Source organism: Balaenoptera physalus, assembly GCF_965194825.1.
Source record: "Balaenoptera physalus genome assembly, chromosome: 21".
Taxonomy (NCBI): domain Eukaryota; kingdom Metazoa; phylum Chordata; class Mammalia; order Artiodactyla; family Balaenopteridae; genus Balaenoptera; species Balaenoptera physalus.
The window spans coordinates 34,169,638-34,178,266 of NC_138902.1; positions in this window are offsets into that span (position 1 = coordinate 34,169,638).

Genomic DNA, 8,629 nt, shown 5'->3' on the forward strand with positions numbered 1-8,629 from the left:
TCTGCTTCCCCGTGGCTTGCGCCGCCGCCCGGCCTCTGGCCCCTTGGCTTTTGCAGGAGGTCAGTGCAGGCGGCTCCCCCTTTGAGCCTCTCCCTGCAGCCCTCCCCAGGAAGCATGGACAGTCTTGGGGGGGCACCCAGGCTCCTCAGCACCTGCCCCATGTTCACCCCGGACTGGCTTCCCGCCTCTTTCCAAACTGCTTTCTGCCTTCCACCCGCTCCGGCCTCGCCGAGGTTTTAAGGTAAGTTGATGGCGGCGGCAAGATGCAGAAAAAAAGTCTCTAGTGACCGTCGGGACGGGTGAGACTGTGGTCTGGTTTCCCTCGGTGAGTTGTGTGCCGTCCGTTGAGAATTGCCGAGGCTCGTGAGTTCCGCGTAAGGACTGTTGGGGAAACTGAACCCGTTTACGAATCCTTTCCGTTCAACTCGCCTGCGAACAATCATGATTTATAAGTTTTCAGTTAAGAGAAACCATTTCTGAATAACTGAGAGCACATACCTAATATTTTAGCCTTCACTCACCCTATACTTCTTTCTTTCTTTTTTTTTTTTTACTACTTTCTATTGCAGTATAGTTGATTTACAATGTTGTGTTAGTGTCGGGTGTACAGCAAAGTGAATCAGTTATACATACACATATATCTACTCTTTTTTAGATTCTTTTCCCATATAGGCCATTACAGAGTATTGAGAAGAGTTCCCTGTGCTACACAGTAGGTCCTTATTAGTTATTTATTTTATATATCGTAGTGTGTAGATGTCAATCCCAATCTCCCAATTTATCCCTCCCCTCCCCTTACACCCTGGTAACCATAAGTTTGTTTTCTACGTCTGTGACTCTATTTCTGTTTTGTAAATAGGTTCATTTGTGCCTTTTTTTAGATTCCACATATAAGCGATAACATATATTTGTCTTTCTCTGCCTGACTTACTTCACTCAGTATGACAATCTCTAGGTCCATCAATGTTACTGCAAATGGCATTATTTTTATGGGTGAGTAATATTCCATTGTATATATGTGGTACATCTTCTTTATCCATTCCTCTGTCGATGGACATTTAGGTTGCTTGCATGTCCTGGCTATTGTAAATAGTGCTGCAATGAACATTGGGGTACATGTATCATTTTGAATTATGGTTTTCTCTGGATATATGCCAGGAGTGGGATTGCTGGGTCATATGGTAACTCTATTTTTAGTTTTTTAAGGAACCTCCATACTGTTCTCCATAGTGGCTGTATCAATTTACATTCCCACCAACAGTGCAAGAGGGTTCCCTTTTCTCCACACCCTCTCCAGCATTTATCATTTGTAGATTTTTTGATGATGGCCATTCTGACCGGTGTGAGGTGATACCTCGTTGTAGTTTTGATTTGAATTTCTCTAATAATTAGTGATGTAGAGCATCTTTTCAAGTGCTTTTTAGCCATCTGTGTGTCTTCTTTGGAGAAATGTCTATTTAGATCTTCTGCCCATTTGTTAATTGAGTTGTTTGTTTTTTTTGATATTGAGCTGCATGAGCTGCTTGTATATTTTGGAGATGAATCCTTTGTCAGTTGCTTTGTTTGCAAATATTTTCTCCCATTCTGAGGGTTGTCTTTTTGTCTTGTTTATGGTTTCCTTTGCTGTGCAAAAGCTTTTAAGTTTCATTAGGTCCCATCTGTTTATTTTTCCATTTCTCTAGGAGGTGGGTCAAAAATGATCTTGCTGTGATCGATGTCATAGAGTGTTCTGCCTATGTTTTCCTCTAAGAGTTTTATAGTGTCCGGCCTTATATTTAGGTATTTAATCCATTTTGAGTTTATTTTTGTGTATGGTGTTAGGGAGTGTTCTAATTTCATTCTTTTACATGTAGCTGCCCAGTTTCCCCAGCACCACGTATTGAAGAGGCTGTCTTTTCTCCACTGTATGTTCTTGCCTCATGATCACCCTGCTTCTTTCTATAACATACCTATAACTAGCACAAAGAAAGCTTTATATGTTTTTCTTTTTTAATCCCATAATCCTTCCATGAAAGTTTTAATTTACTCAGCATTTCATTGAAAACTTTACACTTTTATCCACATACGGTTTAACGCTGTTTTCTCAGGTGTCAGTAAAAGTGCATGGAAAGTTGTATAATATTCATTTTAAATGTATTCATATTAGTTCGTCAGTTGTAACAAATGTACCACATCCATGAGGATGTTAGCAACAGGGGAACTGGGAGGAGGGGTGAAGAATTATATGGGAACTCTGTACTTTCCACTCGATTTTTCTGTAAACCAAAATGTTCCCCAAAATAGCCTATGAACTAAAACAACAACATCAAAGCAAGAAGCAATGATTGGAAAAGTCAGATGCCACAGTTTGGATGTTTTCAGCTTGTTTTCCATTATCTGAAGTTTTAAATGAGTTGCCTTGTGAAAAGTAGGATGTTGGAAAGATTTCTGCTCCTTACTTTTGTTTATTTTTGTTTTGTTAGCTCTTAACTTATCAGTTAATACGTTCAGAGGATTGTTACACAGATGCTGTGTCTGGAAAGAAACAAAGGTTTTGGAAGCGTCAAGCTTTGGCCTCCAGACAAATAACACCCCTTCGAATTCCTGGGAGTGCTCCCTACAACTTTTGTGGTACTTTAAAATCGACTAGATGGATTTCCCCCAAACAATTAGAGTCCAGTGCCCATGAAAATCCATTTCCAAACCATCTCATTACACCGCTATGGTCTTCTACAATTGAGAGTGTGAAAATACCCACAACAGGCTTTGCAAAGCCGAGACTCAGGGACGATGCAGACCACATTCAAAACACGGGGACCCTCGTGTGCATCCCCGCGGCCCCCTCTGCCTCTCCCAGGGCCCAGTCTCACAACAGACACCCCGGTGCTGAGAGGCCCCGAGGGACGCCTCCTCTCTCTGAGGCCCAGGTCCTCCAACCCCTTTCTCCAGTCTCCCCCTGCTGCCCCCTCGGTCTCTCCACACGCAGCCCCTGCTGGAAGCATCCAGCCTCTTCGGGAGCTGAGGTCCTGCCTGTGTCGGCACAACATTTATGCCCTGGGCACCGCGCTGGGGATACTGTCTTTTTAAAAGAGAGAGAGAGAGAGTTATGGACTTAGCACTTACGTTCAACTACCAGACAGATTTTCTCTCAAAGGGTGTTGGGTCTGTGACAGGTCACAGATTTTCTCTGCTTACAAGCTAGTAACTAGCCTGTTACTGGTTCATCGGTGCTGCTCAAGTACGAAACTTCGTTACTCCCCTCACGGGGAACGGCGTGAGCCCCGGCCTGTGGCTCCTTTACCCCGACTTCCGAGGGGCCACGCGAGGTGGCGGGTGGATGTTGTGTGTGCGGTGTTGGTGGCACGGCTGAGGGACGGTGAACTGGGGGCCCTGGTCTCATCCTGCTCAGGCAGGATGCTCTTGGCCCCGCGGGAGACGCTGCCTCGCCCTCCGGGTTGTGGACACAGAGCTGGGCCCTGCGCGATGGCCCCGGAAGCAGCAGTCAGGGCATCGCCCTCATGGCGTGCCCCACACGTGGCGTTGGGGGGACGGGCCTGGAGGGCGGCTTCCCTGCTGTGAGCGTTTGTTCTGCAACTGCCAAGATACCAGGTGCCCGTGCTGAGATCACTCGGCGACAGGTTTTTTTACTCTGTTTCTTCCTTTGCCTTTTCTCCGTTTCAAACCCCATGTTCCCCCATGATTCCCTTCCTGTGGTCTCTGCCACGGTCGAGTCTGCTGGGCCCCTGTGATCTGAGCCCCAGGGGGAGGCCAGACCTTGCGTGCAGGCCGGGTCAGCTGGCCCCAAGCTGGCAAGGCTCCCACACCACGCGGGTGGGAGAGGATCCTTGGACAGAACTCCTCTTACTCACATGTGATTTTCCTTCATAAACATTACAGTCTCATCCTGATGAATCTTTGACCTTCTGTGGTGCCCCCCAAATTCTCCACATCCAGCCTTTCTAGGTGATCCCGTGCTCACTCAGGATATTGGACCTGTAATTTTGTAAAAACTTAGGAGATGTTTCAAATGTTTAGCTCTCGTAAGAGCTTGTTTTAACTATGCAAAGAAGAAAGTAGTTTCGTAAGATACTAAACCAAGCAAAGTTGTAGAGCCTTCCACAGCCCTCATCCCCACAGCAGTCTCCCTGCGAAATAGCGTCAGGGCACCCCCATTTGAAACAGGATGGATGGAAGCTTCCCAAGGTGACACAGGGACTTGGCTTTTGAGGTTAGCAATTTGCTGCACACACGCAAGGCTGCTTCCTCCATAATAACCAAGAAGAGACTGGACAGGTGTCTTCATTTGAATTAAGTAACTGACACCCAGCAAATCTGCTTTGCATACTTATGCATAATAAGGAGCTGCACACACCACAACTTCAGCAACAACTCATTACAGTTGCTGGGGATACAGGAGTATTTTTGGCTGCAGTGAATGGAGCTGGATTCACCAGATCACAGGTGAAGAACATTGCAGCTCAAGGATTGTCCACTAGAGGGCAGCAGGCCTCCTGAGGCTCAGCTGTAAACACTGAAATTAAACACTGATTTTTTAGTTAAATACATAAAGCCAGTGTCATTTTTTTTTAATATTTATTTATTTATGGCTGTGTTGGGTGTTCGTTTCTGTGCTAGGGCTTTCTCTAATTGCGGCAAGCAGGGGCCACTCTTCATCGCGGTGCGCGGGCCTCTCACTATCGCGGCCTCTCTTGTTGCGGAGCGCAGGCTCCACACGCGCAGGCTCACTAGTTGTGGCTCACGGGCCTAGTTGCTCCGCGGCATGTGGGGTCTTCCCAGACCAGGGCTCGAACCCGTGTCCCCTGCATTGGCAGACAGATTCTCAACCACTGCGCCACCAGGGAAGCCCGCCAGTGTCATTTTTATATCGATCTTTGTTCAAGGATGTTGAATAAACAGGGGTTGGTAAAACAACATTATACTTCAAAATGTGAGCAGTTTGATACAAGCTGTCACCCTGGAAAACGTGAAATAAGGATTATATTCTGTAACTAGCAATTCTCTGAACTAACAGGAGATGACTCAGAAAGCAAACCCCATGTTGGATTAATAAGAAAATTAATATGATCGGTATAGTAGGAAATGACACATCTTTTATTTTAATCCCTAGTCAAAATCAACCAGTAACTGTTGCCTCTAACCAGCCATGTCTTGTGCAGAAAATATTTATCAGTTGACACTGGGCCAAAGTGTTCACCCCACAGGGTCTCTTCCACGAACAGCCCTCTTACTCCTGCTGCAGAGAGAGCATCTCTGGGCAGAAGGCATTGTAGACGGAGATGAATCGGGCACCCATGCTGTCCAAAGCTAGTCGGGGAGTTTGCACAGTACCTTGCAGGTTATATATTTCACAGATTTAATTCTTGTTTTTTTTTTTTTTTATTTATTTATTTATTTATTTATTTATTTTTGGCTGCGTTGGGTCTTCATTGCTGCACACAGGCTTTCTCTAGTTGTGGCGAGCAGGGGCTACTCTTCGTTGCGGTACACGGGCTTCTCACTGCGGTGGATTCTCGCTGCAGAGCACGAGCTCTAGGCACGCAGGCTTCGGTAGCTGTGGCACGTGGGCTCAATAGTTGTGGCTCGCAGGCTCTAGAGCGCAGGCTCAGTAGTTGTGTGTGGCGTACGGGCTTAGTTGCTCCGTGGCATGTGGGATCTTCCCAGAGCAGGGCTCAAACCAGTGTCCCCTGCATTGGCAGGCGGATTCTTAACCACTGTGCCACCAGGGAAGTCCACAGATTTAATTTTTGTTTTAACTCATAAACTATTTCACTATTTCAAGTCCACATTCATGTTTCAAATTTCTTTTTGTTTTACTTTTTTTAAAATTGGAGCATAGTTGATTTACAATGTTGTGTTAGTTTCAGGTATACAGCAAAGTGTTTCAGTTATACATACACATGTATCTATTCTTTTTCAGATTCTTTTCCCATTTAGATTATTACAGAATATTGAGTGGAGTTCCCTGTGCTATACAGTAGGTCCTTGTTCATGTTTCAAATGTTTTAATCATTCTACACTTCAGGGGAAGAAAGGAAAAAAAGAGAAACGGGTGGAGAGGGTAGAGAGCGGATGTAGGCACAAAATGGGAAAGGTTAGGATAACACCCAGTTCCTGTTTTACCTGAGCCCAGGCTGGGTCTCAAGGCCGGAGATTAACAAGATTCCCCACTCTAATTTGGTTGCTTTGTTCTTGTAAAAGAAGAAAAATTAGAACTCCTAAGGAATTGTGCTGAGCCTTAAGGTAACGTAGGTGACACAGCTGAGTCCCCTCCGGCAGGTGCTCAGCACCCCACAGCTGGTCCTGTAGGCTCACCCCCTCACCAAACCTCCTCCGCTGTCTGCGAGCCTGTGCCCCCAGCCCCGGGGCTCTGACTGCACAGTCGGGCCGATCCTTCACTGACTTACTTGCTGTCACAGTTTGAGCACGTTAATCTCTGAGCTCGCATTCCTCCAGTCTGTCTGAACCAAGCATACAAAGTAATTTCCAATTCACGATTCTAAACACAAAACATATGCACTATTCACTATCTGAATAGTTCACCAAAAACAAGATACAAAAACCCTGAAACCCAGCCCCTGACTGGATTAAATCCTGACTGGATTAAAACGATTTGCCCCACCCACATGCCTGCCAAGAGTGAAAGAAAAATACATCCAGATCCTCAAACTATCTGTACAATATTTTCAGATGCAATAATCAACATTCAGTTAAAAATTTGTTGGCAGAGATAATACCAGAAAAAAATTATCAGAAACCAAGAGATAAGAACAGACAGTAGAAGCAGTTTCATGGGAAATTACAGGATCAGAGTTATGAGATGTTGCTTAAAAAGTCATGTGATTCTGTGTTCAGAGCAGATGGAGAGTCTCACTAGAGAAGTGAAAATTATATACATAGAATCACGTGGAAATTCTAGAAAGAAAAAATGTAATAACCGAAAATGAGAACTCTAAGGCTGATTACATGTAGCAAAGGAGAAGAATGTATAGGATCGCAGACACGCGGAGAAGGGGGATGTGGAGCGGAGCAGAGCGTGAGGGCCACCGCCAGGGCAGCAGGACCAGGCGCGCAGGTGGGATGTGCATTGATTGGGGTCCCGCCAGAGTAGGAGGAGAAAACGGCCGATGACATCCTGAAAACCCAATCAAAGGCGTGAGGCTACAAGAAGCACCTGCACCACTAAGACGGGTAAATAGAAGTTGCACCTGGGCGACCTCAGTCAGACCGCAGGAAAGCAAAGGCAGGGAGAAAAGTCTCAGCTGCCGGAAGGTACTTCGGGGGGCGGGTAGGGCAAGAGGGGGTCCCAGTTAACTGTGCTTCCCTCCCCTTCTCCTCCTTCCCCATCCCCCTCCCACCCCACTCCCCCCAGCTGAGCGAGCGCTGGGTGTGGTCCCTGTGTCCCTGCCGCCTCCCCCCAGGGTTGGCGCCTCCCCCTCCTCTCCTGGGGTGAGCCCAGCTCCGCCCAGCCTGGGGTCCGAGGCGGCACGCGGGGGCGGGGTGGGCCGCGCTCCGCGGTTGTGCCGGCGCTTCCGGCTGGGGGCGTGGGGAGGGCTGGCGCCCCAGCAGTTCGGTCACAGACGCGAGCTGCGCAGAAACACTCGAAGGTCCTGGGTTTGCCAGGGGCTGGCGGGGAGAGGCATGGGCGTGAGTGTTTCACTGGGGCAGAGCGTCAGTTCGGGAAGATGGAGAGTCGTAGGGATGGTTGGCACAGGGGAGGGGTCACGTCACGGGAGAAGGTGCGGAGTCGGGGTCCGGGCCGCCGGGCTTGGCGGGGACCCCGGGCCATGGGAGGCGGGGACCTCTGACACCCCGGCACAGGGAGCGAAGTGCAGGCGTGACCTGTGAGCGCCAAAGCTCTCCCTAAAGAGCAAGGAGAAAAAAAAAACCTCAAGAAAAGCCAAACAGCTTCTCGGGGCCCCGAGCCGGGCACACAGGAAGCACCGAGTGACATTGGGTGAGCCCTGGTGACTTAGTGGCGAGATGCATCGTCCTTCTTCTCCAGGATGATGAAATGTTTTCCCCAAGTAGACCGAGCCCTGCGGTGGATAGAGGTGGTGGAGACACTCCCTAACTCTAACCCTCGTGGCCGAGATGCAGCCCCGGGACACGCGGCTGCTCAGAGTCAGCGCTGCTGGAAACTCTTCTTTCACTTCTGGACCCGTGTTGCTGTTGGAACTCCCAGGTGACGGCCCAGACGTCAGGCTGCGCCTGCCTGCTCCGGCTTCCTTGTGGGTTGTTTTGATGCTTGAAGGGGTTTAAATCTTAAGTCTCTGATAGTTTGTAAGAACATCACATGGCACTCCCTCCAACCTAATACTTTCTGCAAAACAAAAACCACTGCAAAACAAAACCAAAGTCCCGACTCCGTAGTTCCAAACATTTTTCGAGGGTGACAGCGACCTCGGCTGTGGCCTCAGCTGTCGTCACTCTGGGGTGACCCTGTGGCCGGATTACCGGCCACAGCTCTCTGTGCCCCCAGCTCTCTGTGTTCGGTGCCTACAGGGTACCTGGGGACCCACACGCTGGAGTTGAAGCTCCACCAAAACACAGGGACATTCCCGACATTCCACACGTGGGGCGGAGGCTCCCCGCCCCCTTGAGCTGCCCGCTGTCCCCTCCTGAGTGGCGA